Source organism: Salvelinus fontinalis, chromosome 39, assembly GCF_029448725.1.
Source record: "Salvelinus fontinalis isolate EN_2023a chromosome 39, ASM2944872v1, whole genome shotgun sequence".
NCBI classification, from domain to species: Eukaryota; Metazoa; Chordata; class Actinopteri; order Salmoniformes; family Salmonidae; genus Salvelinus; species Salvelinus fontinalis.
The window spans coordinates 27368166-27382226 of NC_074703.1; the positions used below are offsets into that span (position 1 = coordinate 27368166).

The following is a 14061-nucleotide window of genomic DNA, read 5'->3' on the forward strand; positions in this document are numbered from 1 at the left end:
AACAGGCCAGTCTCTCTGACAGGAAATAGGTCATTCAGGGGAATGGTTACAGACAGTAACAGGCCAGTCTCTCTGACAGGAAATAGGTCATTCAGGGGAATGGTTACAGACAGTAACAGGCCAGTCTCTCTGACAGGAAATAGGTCATTCAGGGGAATGGTTACAAACAGTAACAGGCCAGTCTCTGACAGGAAATAGGTCATTCAGGGGAATGGTCACAGAAAGTAACAGGCCAGTCTCTCTGACAGGAAATAGGTCATTCAGGGGAATGGTTACAGACAGTAACAGGCCAGCCTCTCTAACAGGAAATGTAATGTGTGCCTGTGAAGTTAGTGTTGACATTCACACTGAAGGTTCAGCCGGCCAACACAACTAACAACTGGCTCCACCAAACTGTTACATTCCATAAGCCGTTTCATTCATTCATTCAGCTGAATTGAAACCAACAGGTATGAACCTACCATGATGATGAATGTGTGTGTATTTAAAAGCTGATGATGTGATTGTGTGTGTAGTGGGTCTCCTCTTCAGTCAGGATAGACCTCCAACACTGGCTTACTGCTGCAAGAGAAGACAGGAGGAGATGAGAGTTACTGTTGGTGAGCTGAAATATTATCAACAGCTTGGGGGAACAGCTTGGGGGAACAGCTTGGGGGAACAGCTTGGGGGAACATGATGCCAGGGTTAGTTAGGTGTAACCCTTTACACTCGTACCCGTATACAGGTTGAAAATGGCAGATTTGAACACAAATTAGCACCTAAGTTGGAAAACACTAGCTGTACAGTAACATGCTATGTACATGACGTCTCTGGCCTATGGGTTTTGACAGAGACGTTAGAACTAGAGCGCAGGACGCCACAATAGGTTTTGCACATGTTCTGTTGTCTGAGTGAGGGAAATGCTGGAAATGAAGTATTTTGTATTTTGAAAGATGAGACGTTTAGGATTATAATTAATACCGCATTGATGTCACACAAGCAAGCCAAACACCCGTGAGTCCAAATGTGCAGTTCACATTCCCATATCAGACAACTCATGTCATGTACAGTGTCAACATTTATCATCACTATGTTAGATGAACAGTTACCAGGTGACATGGTCACATCCTGGGTTGTTGTGAACAGAATTAGTCTGATGAACAGTTACCAGGTGACATGGGGTCACACCCTGGGTTGTTGTGAACAGAATGAGTCTGATGAACAGTTACCAGGTGACATGGGGTCACACCCTGGGTTGTTGTGAACAGAATGAGTCTGTTTGATGAACAGTTACCAGGTGACATGGGGTCACATCCTGGGTTGTTGTGAACAGAATGAGTCTGATGAACAGTTACCAGGTGACATGGGGTCACATCCTGGGTTGTTGTGAACAGAATGAGTCTGTTTGATGAACAGTTACCAGGTGACATGGGGTCACACCCTGGGTTGTTGTGAACAGAATGAGTCTGTTTGATGAACAGTTACCAGGTGACATGGGGTCACATCCTGGGTTGTTGTGAACAGAATGAGTCTGATGAACAGTTACCAGGTGACATGGGGTCACATCCTGGGTTGTTGTGAACAGAACGAGTCTGATGAACAGTTACCAGGTGACATGGGGTCACATCCTGGGTTGTTGTGAACAGAATTAGTCTGTTTGATGAACAGTTACCAGGTGACATGGGGTCACATCCTGGGTTGTTGTGAACAGAATGAGTCTGTTTGATGAACAGTTACCAGGTGACATGGGGTCACATCCTGGGTTGTTGTGAACAGAATGAGTCTGTTTGATGAACAGTTACCAGGTGACATGGGGTCACATCCTGGGTTGTTGTGAACAGAATGATGTATGTTTATTGTGAAGAAAGTTCACCGTGGCACACAGACCTGAATGACACTTGGAGACTCAAACCCTTGTCATTTTTTACTCGTGTTCACCTTCAGTCTAATAACGTTACCATCGTCTCCCAACTGTTCCCTGTTCATTGTTACCACGGTTATGCTTTTCATAGTTCTTCTATAAGAGAAATGTCAATGTAGCCCTATAGGCCAATTCCCAGGAGAGGAAAGGGTTAACACCGTTGAAGATATTATTTAATAAAGGTATTTTTTTTATTTAACCAGGTAGGCTAGTTGAGAACAAGTTCTCATTTACAACTGCGACCTGGCCAAGATAAAGCATAGCAGTGTGAACAGACAACAACACAGAGTTACACATGGAGTAAACAATAAACAAGTCAATAACACAGTAGGGGGGGGAAATTAGTCTATATACATTGTGTGCAAAAGGCATGAGGAGGTAGGCAATAAATAGGCCATAGGAGCGAATAATTACAATTTAACAGATTAACACTGGAGTGATAAATCATCAGATGATCATGAGCAAGTAGAGATACTGGTGTGCAAAAGAGCAGAAAAGTAAATAAATAAAAACAGTATGGGGATGAGGTAGGTAAATTGGGTGAGCAGGGAAGTAATGGATTACATGTAACTGAATACAGACACTTATAAAAAAACTAGATGATTACTTCTAGGATTACTTTTACATTCAGAAAGAATGTTTGCTGAAATAAAATATTGATGACATCTTTGTTTTCAATGACATTCAATACAGCGTTGAAAAAAGGCGGCAATTGAAGTTTGTTCCGCCTGAGTCTGACCACCAATCAGAGACCACTATGATGACACACCACTGGGGTGGCAGGTAGCCTAGTGGTTAGAGCGTTGGACTTGTAACCGAAAGGTCGCTGGATCGAATCCCCGAGCTGACAAGGTAAAAATCTTAAACAACAAATTAAAAAATATATATAAAAAAAAAATATATATATATGTTTGATGGATTGTGGGAAAAGAGCAGGAACAGGCTTTTGTAGGCTACAGTCCCAGCTATGTCTTCCAATGGTGTGACTGCTGTCGACATCCAAAGATTATCCAACTTTAATAAACGCTTGGAGGACAGGATAACAGCAGTGGTGTGGTCTACGGCGATACAGATATCACTTATTATTGATATCTACACAGAGTATTGATGTGAATCACACTGCTGCTCTCACATTTAGCTATTTGTGCTTTACAGATTGTGGGTGTTGTGGATGTCTGTTCACAAATCTAAATGTGTATTTGAACCCAATAATAGTAATAATAATCCCCATCAACCACTGCGCTCTTGCAACAGCTGCATAGTGCGGATCCTAAACAGCCGGTGAAACACAGGTGAGGGACTTCCTCCCTTCTAAACTCCACTGTGGCATTGTGCCCCATACTGTCAAAAAACAATTTAATTTAACACCCTGAATGGGTTTTTATTGCTCAATCTAATTTGTACTGATGAATACAAGTCCACGGGACTAACAGACTATCAACCCTGACCACTTTAGACTTCACAGCTGCATATCATCAAGATATCAACGTGTCACCAACTAAAAGGTCAACAACAGGCCTGTAGCAGATGCAGCATATGCCATTCATTTATCACATGTAAATGGCACTTCTCAGTAGTGCTCAAAGCATGTCATTCCATGAGCGCAGTATTCATTTTTCAACTCGAAACAATGACCCAATCAGTCGCCCATGACAACAGAATCATAAACAGAGGAGGCTAGTTAGCTTGTGAGTATACACAAACGCACCTCACACACACGCACGCACCTCACACACACGCATCTCACACACACACGCACCACACACACGCACCACACACACACGCATCTCACACACGCACGCACCACACACACGCACGCACCTCACACACACGCACGCACCTCACACACACGCACGCACCTCACACACACGCACGCACCTCACACACACGCACATCTCAAACTCCACTGGTCATACACACGACAGACACACCCATGCTAACATTCCAAAGGTTAAGCTAACTCTGTTATGAGGTGTTTTTACAACCAGGCCAGTCCACTGAAGGGTGGAAAAACTATAAATCTATTGGCTGGAAAATACGGAGAGCCCGGCAATGGGAGCAGCTCATAGGCTGCACCACCTGTCTGTCGGGACGGCTGCTATGGAAACAGTGACAGGTTGTCATTCCAATTTCCTACCCAGTGAACATGGTGCTATAAACAGAGGAGAGTAACAACCGCTCTGGGACGAGCTACAGTAGTGTCTGTGTGTCTCTCTCTCTTTGTCTGTGTGTTTCTAAGAGGGTGTGTTGTGTTGTGTTCAACAGGGTTTACAGATACAACAGGACAAAAATAGCTGCATTCAGACAGTAGGCAGGTCATTACTCATCAACTATTAGTCCTGTTCTACAGAGAGGGGTTCAACTGGATCACAGTCCTGTTCTACAGAGAGGGGTTCAACTAGATCACAGTCCTGATCTACAGAGAGGGGTTCAACTAGATCACAGTCCTGTTCTACAGAGAGGGGTTCAACTAGATCACAGTCCTGATCTACAGAGAGGGGTTCAACTAGATCACAGTCCTGTTCTACAGAGAGGGGTTCAACTGGATCACAGTCCTGATCTACAGAGAGGGGTTCAACTGGATCACAGTCCTGTTCTACAGAGAGGGGTTCAACTGGATCACAGTCCTGTTCTACAGAGAGGGGTTCAACTAGATCACAGTCCTGTTCTACAGAGAGGGGTTCAACTAGATCACAGTCCTGTTCTACAGAGAGGGGTTACACTAGATCACAGTCCTGTTCTACAGAGAGGGGTTCAACTAGATCACAGTCCTGTTCTACAGAGAGGGGTTACACTTGATCACAGTCCTGTTCTACAGAGAGGGGCTCAACTAGATCACAGTCCTGTTCTACAGAGAGGGGCTCAACTAGATCACAGTCCTGTTCTACAGAGAGGGGCTCAACTAGATCACAGTCCTGTTCTACAGAGAGGGGTTCAACTGGATCACAGTCCTGTTCTACAGAGAGGGGCTCAACTAGATCACAGTCCTGTTCTACAGAGAGGGGTTCAACTGGATCACAGTCCTGTTCTACAGAGAGGGGTTACACTAGATCACAGTCCTGTTCTACAGAGAGGGGTTCAACTGGATCACAGTCCAGTTCTACAGAGAGGGGTTCAACTGGATCACAGTCCTGTTCTACAGAGAGGGGTTCAACTAGATCACAGTCCTGATCTACAGAGAGGGGTTCAACTAGATCACAGTCCTGTTCTACAGAGAGGGGTTCAACTAGATCACAGTCCTGTTCTACAGAGAGGGGTTCAACTAGATCACAGTCCTGTTCTACAGAGAGGGGTTCAACTAGATCACAGTCCTGTTCTACAGAGAGGGGTTCAACTAGATCACAGTGTAGAAGGTTAAATAGTGTAATGTGTTTATCAAACTGCTAATATTAAGGTGTAGAGTTTAGTGTTCACACACACAAAGGTGAGAGGTGTGTGTAGGCCAGGTGTACGGTATATGGTACACCAGGTGTACGGTATATGGTACACCAGGTGTACGGTATATGGTACACCAGGTGTACGGTATACCAGGTGTACGGTATACCAGGTGTACGGTATACCAGGTGTACGGTATACCAGGTGTACGGTATACCAGGTGTACGGTATATGGTACACCAGGTGTACGGTATATGGTACACCAGGTGTACGGTATATGGTACACCAGGTGTACGGTATATGGTACACCAGGTGTACGGTATATGGTACAACAGGTGTACGGTATATGGTACAACAGGTGTATGGTATATGGTATAACAGGTGTATGGTACGTCTGTGGCCATATGGGAATCAATGATGTAGTGTGGGGGCTGTGCTTTGGCAAAGTGGGTGGGGTTATATCCTTCCTGTTTGGCCCTGTCCGGGGGTATCACCGGATGGGGCCACAGTGTCTCCTGACCCCTCCTGTCTCAGCCTCCACTATTTTTGCTGCAGTCGTTTATGTGTCGGGGGGCTAGGGTCAGTCTGTTATATCTGGAGTACTTCTCCTGTCTTATCCAGTGTCCTGTGTGAATTTAAGTATGCTCTCTCTAATTCTCTCTTTCTCTCTCTCTCTCTCTCTCGGAGGACCTGAGCCCTAGGACCATGCCTCAGGACTACCTGGCATGATGACTCCTTGCTGTCCCAAGTCCACCTGGCCGTGCTGCTGTTCCAGTTCCAACTGTTCTGCCTGCAGCTATGGAACCCTGACCTGTTCACCGAACGTGCTACCTGTCCCAGACCTGCTGTTTTCAACTCTCTAGAGACCGCAGGAGTGGTAGAGATACTCTCAATGATCGGCTATGAAAAGCCAACTGACATTTACTCCTGAGGTGCTGACTTGCTGCACCCTCAACAACTACTATGATTATTATTATTTGACCATGCTGGTCATTTATGAACATCTTGGCCATGTACTGTTATAATCTCCACCCGGCACAACCAGAAGAGGACTGGCCACCCTTCATTACCTGGTTCCTCTCTAGGTTTCTTCTTTGGTTTTGGACTTTCTAGGGAGTTTTTCCCAGCCACCCTGCTTCTACACCTGCTTTGCTTGCTGTTTGGGGGTTTTAGGCTGGGTTTCTGTACAGCACTTTGAGATATCAGATGATGTAAGAAGGGCTATATAAATACATTTGATTTGAATGAAGAAACAGAACACATGGTTCCCTGAATGAACACAAGATGATAACCAGCCCCAGTTCCTACCTACCATCACATCAACATGAACCAGTGTTAACTACTGTATTATAACCAGCCCAGTTACTACCTACCATCATCACATCAACATGAACCAGTGTTAACTACTGTATTATAACCAGCCCAGTTACTACCTACCATCACATCAACATGAACCAGTGTTAACTACTGTATTATAACCAGCCCAGTTACTACCTACCATCATCACATCAACATGAACCAGTGTTAACTACTGTATTATAACCAGCCCCAGTTACTACCTACCATCATCACATCAACATGAACCAGTGTTAACTACTGTATTATAACCAGCCCAGTTACTACCATCATCACATCAACATGAACCAGTGTTAACTACTGTATTATAACCAGCCCAGTTACTACCTACCATCATCACATCAACATGAACCAGTGTTAACTACTGTATTATAACCAGCCCAGTTACTACCTACCATCACATCAACATGAACCAGTGTTAACTACTGTATTATAACCAGCCCAGTTACTACCTACCATCATCACATCAACATGAACCAGTGTTAACTACTGTATTATAACCAGCCCCAGTTACTACCTACCATCATCACATCAACATGAACCAGTGTTAACTACTGTATTATAACCAGCCCAGTTACTACCATCATCACATCAACATGAACCAGTGTTAACTACTGTATTATAACCAGCCCAGTTACTACCTACCATCATCACATCAACATGAACCAGTGTTAACTACTGTATTATAACCAGCCCAGTTACTACCTACCATCACATCAACATGAACCAGTGTTAACTACTGTATTATAACCAGCCCAGTTACTACCTACCATCATCACATCAACATGAACCAGTGTTAACTACTGTATTATAACCAGCCCCAGTTACTACCTACCATCATCACATCAACATGAACCAGTGTTAACTACTGTATTATAACCAGCCCAGTTACTACCATCATCACATCAACATGAACCAGTGTTAACTACTGTATTATAACCAGCCCAGTTACTACCTACCATCATCACATCAACATGAACCAGTGTTAACTACTGTATTATAACCAGCCCCAGTTACTACCTACCATCATCACATCAACATGAACCAGTGTTAACTACTGTATTATAACCAGCCCAGTTACTACCTACCATCATCACATCAACATGAACCAGTGTAAACTACTGTATTATAACCAGCCCAGTTACTACCTACCACCATCACATCAACATGAACCAGTGTTAACTACTGTATTATAACCAGCCCAGTTACTACCTACCATCATCACATCAACATGAACCAGTGTTAACTACTGTATTATAACCAGCCCAGTTACTACCTACCATCATCACATCAACATGAACCAGTGTAAACTACTGTATTATAACCAGCCCAGTTACTACCATCATCACATCAACATGAACCAGTGTTAACTACTGTATTATAACCAGCCCCAGTTACTACCTACCATCATCACATCAACATGAACCAGTGTTAACTACTGTATTATAACCAGCCCCAGTTACTACCTACCATCATCACATCAACATGAACCAGTGTTAACTACTGTATTATAACCAGCCCCAGTTACTACCTACCATCATCACATCAACATGAACCAGTGTTAACTACTGTATTATAACCAGCCCCAGTTACTACCATCATCACATCAACATGAACCAGTGTTAACTACTGTATTATAACCAGCCCAGTTACTACCTACCATCATCACATCAACATGAACCAGTGTTAACTACTGTATTATAACCAGCCCCAGTTACTACCTACCATCATCACATCAACATGAACCAGTGTTAACTACTGTATTATAACCAGCCCAGTTACTACCTACCATCATCACATCAACATGAACCAGTGTTAACTACTGTATTATAACCAGCCCAGTTACTACCATCATCACATCAACATGAACCAGTGTTAACTACTGTATTATAACCAGCCCCAGTTACTACCTACCATCACATCAACATGAACCAGTGTTAACTACTGTATTATAACCAGCCCAGTTACTACCTACCATCATCACATCAACATGAACCAGTGTTAACTACTGTATTATAACCAGCCCCAGTTCCTACCATCATCACATCAACATGAACCAGTGTTAACTACTGTATTATAACCAGCCCAGTTACTACCTACCATCATCACATCAACATGAACCAGTGTTAACTACTGTATTATAACCAGCCCAGTTACTACCTACCACCATCACATCAACATGAACCAGTGTTAACTACTGTATTATAACCAGCCCCAGTTACTACCATCATCACATCAACATGAACCAGTGTTAACTACTGTATTATAACCAGCCCAGTTACTACCTACCATCACATCAACATGAACCAGTGTTAACTACTGTATTATAACCAGCCCCAGTTACTACCTACCATCACATCAACATGAACCAGTGTTAACTACTGTATTATAACCAGCCCAGTTACTACCTACCATCACATCAACATGAACCAGTGTTAACTACTGTATTATAACCAGCCCAGTTACTACCTACTATCACCACATCAACATGAACCAGTGTTAACTACTGTATTATAACCAGCCCAGTTACTACCTACCATCATCACATCAACATGAACCAGTGTTATCTACTGTATTATAACCAGCCCAGTTACTACCATCATCACATCAACATGAACCAGTGTTAACTACTGTATTATAACCAGCCCAGTTACTACCATCATCACATCAACATGAACCAGTGTTAACTACTGTATTATAACCAGCCCCAGTTACTACCTACCATCATCACATCAACATGAACCAGTGTTAACTACTGTATTATAACCAGCCCCAGTTACTACCTACCATCATCACATCAACATGAACCAGTGTTAACTACTGTATTATAACCAGCCCCAGTTACTACCATCATCACATCAACATGAACCAGTGTTAACTACTGTATTATAACCAGCCCAGTTACTACCACCATCACATCAACATGAACCAGTGTTAACTACTGTATTATAACCAGCCCAGTTACTACCATCATCACATCAACATGAACCAGTGTTAACTACTGTATTATAACCAGCCCCAGTTACTACCATCATCACATCAACATGAACCAGTGTTAACTACTGTATTATAACCAGCCCCAGTTACTACCATCATCACATCAACATGAACCAGTGTTCACTACTGTATTATCCATTAAGACTGTCTAGTCTAACACACACAGTCCTGTAGCAAAAGGTCAAAGAACATTAGTATGCTCTGTTACTTCCACTGACAGTAGAGAGAAAAACTACACGTCTGAATCACAGTGTAACCAAAGGCCTGAGCTTACTGTGTTTACACAGAAGAACACGAGAGAGAGCGAGAGAGAGAGAGAGAGAGAGAGAGTAGTCATTGAAATAGGACCACTGCCAGGTCCCTGGCTGTCTGTAGCCAGTAGCAGGCTGAACCCACGCAGACAGCAGGTTAGTGGAGGGGAATCAACATGAATTCAGAGCAGTGTCCCTGGCTGACTGTAGCCAGTAGCAGGCTGAACCCACGCAGACAGCAGGTTAGTGGAGGGGAATCAACATGAATTCAGAGCAGTGTCCCTGGCTGACTGTAGCCAGTAGCAGGCTGAACCCACGCAGACAGCAGGTTAGTGGAGGGGAATCAACATGAATTCAGAGCAGTGTCCCTGGCTCTGTTCTCTTCAGGTTCTCTCCCTCTCTCTAAAATCACACTTTTTTAATAAAAATATATATATATTAAATGTTCTAAGTCAACAACAAAGCTTAAACCACATCAGGAGACTGCTTTTTAATGTCTGGTGTAGTTCCCTTTTAACTCCAGTGTGCACCTAGCAAGAAGCTGTTGTTTACCACTGTTTTTCAAGGCCACATTTTTATTTATTTATTATATTTATTTAACGAGGCAAGTCAGTTAAGAACAAATTCTTATTTACAATGACGGCCTACCAAAAGGCAAAAAGCCTCCTGCGGGGACGGCGGCCTGGGATAAATATATATATATATTTTTAAATACAATATAAATACAGGACAAAACACACATCACGACAAGAGAGACACCACAACACTACATAAAGAGAGACCTAAGAAAACAACACAGCATGGCAGCAGCACAACAACACAGCATGGTAACAACATAACATGGTAGCAGCACAACAACATGGTAGCAACACAACCCTGACAACAACATGGTAGCAACACAACATGGTAGCAGCACAACATGGTAGCAGCACAACAACATGGTAGCAACACAACCCTGACAACAACATGGTAGCAGCACAACAACATGGCAGCAGCACAACAACATGGTAGCAGCACAACAACATGGTAGCAGCACAACATGGTAGCAGCACAACAACATGGTAGCAACACAACATGGTAGCAGCACAACATGGTAGCAACACAACCCTGACAACAACATGGTAGCAACACAACAACATGGTAGCAGCACAACAACATGGTAGCAACACAACATGGTAGCAGCACAACAACATGGTAGCAACACAACATGGTAGCAGCACAACAACATGGTAGCAACACAACCCTGACAACAACATGGTAGCAACACAACATGGTAGCAGCACAACAACATGGTAGCAGCACAACATGGTAGCAGCACAACATGGTAGCAGCACAACAACATGGTAGCAGCACAACAACATGGTAGCAGCACAACATGGTAGCAACACAACAACATGGTAGCAGCACAACAACAACATGGTAGCAGCACAACAACAACATGGTAGCAACACAACAACATGGTAGCAACACAACAACATGGTAGCAGCACAACAACAACATGGTAGCAACACAACAACATGGTAGCAGCACAACAACATGGTAGCAGCACAACAACATGGTAGCAGCACAACAACAACATGGTAGCAGCACAACAACAACATGGTAGCAGCACAACAACAACATGGTAGCAACACAACAACAACATGGTAGCAACACAACAACAACATGGTAGCAGCACAACAACAACATGGTAGCAGCACAACAACATGGTAGCAGCACAACAACATGGTAGCAACACAACAACATGGTAGCAGCACAACAACATGGTAGCAACACAACAACATGGTAGCAACACAACAACAACATGGTAGCAACACAACAACAACATGGTAGCAGCACAACAACATGGTAGCAGCACAACAACATGGTAGCAACAGAACAACATGGTAGCAGCACAACAACATGGCAGCAACACAACAACATGGCAGCAACACAACAACATGGCAGCAACACAGCATAACATGGTAGCAGCACAACAACATGGCAGCAACACAACAACATGGTAGCAGCACAACAACAACATGGCAGCAACACAACAACAACATGGTAGCAACACAACAACAACATGGTAGCAGCACAACAACAACATGGTAGCAGCACAACAACATGGTAGCAGCACAACAACATGGTAGCAACACAACAACATGGTAGCAGCACAACAACATGGTAGCAACACAACAACATGGTAGCAACACAACAACAAGATGGTAGCAACACAACAACAACATGGTAGCAGCACAACAACAACATGGTAGCAGCACAACAACATGGTAGCAACACAACAACAACATGGTAGCAGCACAACAACATGGTAGCAACACAACAACATGGTAGCAGCACAACAACATGGTAGCAACACAACAACATGGTAGCAACACAACAACATGGTAGCAGCACAACAACATGGCAGCAACACAACAACATGGTAGCAGCACAACAACAACATGGCAGCAACAACAACATGGTAGCAGCACAACAACATGGTAGCAACAACAACATGGTAGCAGCACAACAACATGGTAGCAACACAACAACATGGTAGCAACACAACAACATGGTAACAACACAACAACATGGCAGCAGCACAACAACATGGTAGCAACACAACAACAACATGGTAGCAGCACAACAACAACATGGTAGCAACACAACAACAACATGGTAGCAACACAACAACAACATGGTAGCAGCACAACAACATGGCAGCAACACAGCATAACATGGTAGCAACACAACATGGTAGCAACACAACATGGTAGCAGCACAACAACATGGTAGCAACACAACATGGTAGCAGCACAACAACATGGTAGCAGCACAACAACATGGTAGCAGCACAACAACATGGTAGCAGCACAACAACATGGTAGCAGCACAACAACATGGTAGCAGCACAACATGGCAGCAACACAACAACATGGCAGCAACAACAACATGGTAGCAGCACAACAACAACATGGTAGCAGCACAACAACAACATGGTAGCAACACAACAACATGGTAGCAACACAACAACAACATGGTAGCAGCACAACAACAACATGGTAGCAGCACAACAACATGGTAGCAACACAACAACATGGTAGCAGCACAACAACAACATGGTAGCAACACAACAACATGGTAGCAGCACAACAACAACATGGTAGCAACACAACAACATGGTAGCAGCACAACAACAACATGGTAGCAGCACAACAACAACATGGTAGCAGCACAACAACAACATGGTAGCAGCACAACAACATGGTAGCAGCACAACAACAACATGGTAGCAACACAACAACAACATGGTAGCAGCACAACAACAACATGGTAGCAGCACAACAACAACATGGTAGCAGCACAACAACATGGTAGCAGCACAACAACATGGTAGCAGCACAACAACAACATGGTAGCAGCACAACAACAACATGGTAGCAGCACAACATGGTAGCAGCACAACAACAACATGGTAGCAGCACAACAACATGGTAGCAGCAGCACAACAACATGGCAGCAGCACAACAACATGGTAGCAGCACAACAACATGGTAGCAGCACAACATGGTAGCAACACAACATGGTAGCAGCACAACATGGTAGCAGCAGCACAACATGGCAGCAGCACAACAACATGGTAGCAGCACAACAACATGGTAGCAACACAACATGGTAGCAACACAACATGGTAGCAGCACAACATGGTAGCAGCACAACAACATGGTAGCAGCACAACAACATGGTAGCAGCACAACAACATGGTAGCAACACAACATGGTAGCAACACAACATGGTAGCAACACAACATGGTAGCAACACAACATGGTAGCAGCACATCATGGTAGCAGCACATCATGGTAGCAGCACAACAACATGGTAGCAACACAACAACATGGTAGCAACACAACAACATGGTAGCAACACAACAACATGGTAGCAACACAACATGGCAGCAGCACAACATGGTAACACAACATGGTAGCAACACAACATAACACAACATGGTAGCGACACAACGTGGTAGAAACACAACATGATATGGTAGCAACACAACATGTGATGGTAGAGTTTGCTAAACAAATACCCACTGGATTGATGCAAATAATCATGATATCATTCTGCCAGGTATGCACAGCACTTAGTAGTTAACAATTAATTGATGTTTTTAGGGAAAGCCCATCCATCTACCAGAAGGTT

The 14061-nt window shown here is 43.7% G+C and overlaps 1 protein-coding gene across 7 annotated transcripts in view; it reads right to left on the minus strand.

The window, feature by feature from the left end:
* rab3ip (RAB3A interacting protein (rabin3)) overlaps window positions 1–14061 on the minus strand; it is an 84936-nt gene that overhangs the window by 51941 nt on the left and 18934 nt on the right. For 6 of the 7 annotated variants that reach the window (XM_055905030.1, XM_055905031.1, XM_055905033.1 and 3 more), the window contains exon 2: window positions 462–561. The gene's annotated coding sequence lies outside the window, so the exon portion shown is untranslated. The remainder of the gene's footprint in view (window positions 1–461; window positions 562–14061) is intronic. The other variant, XM_055905029.1, reaches the window with a different exon arrangement.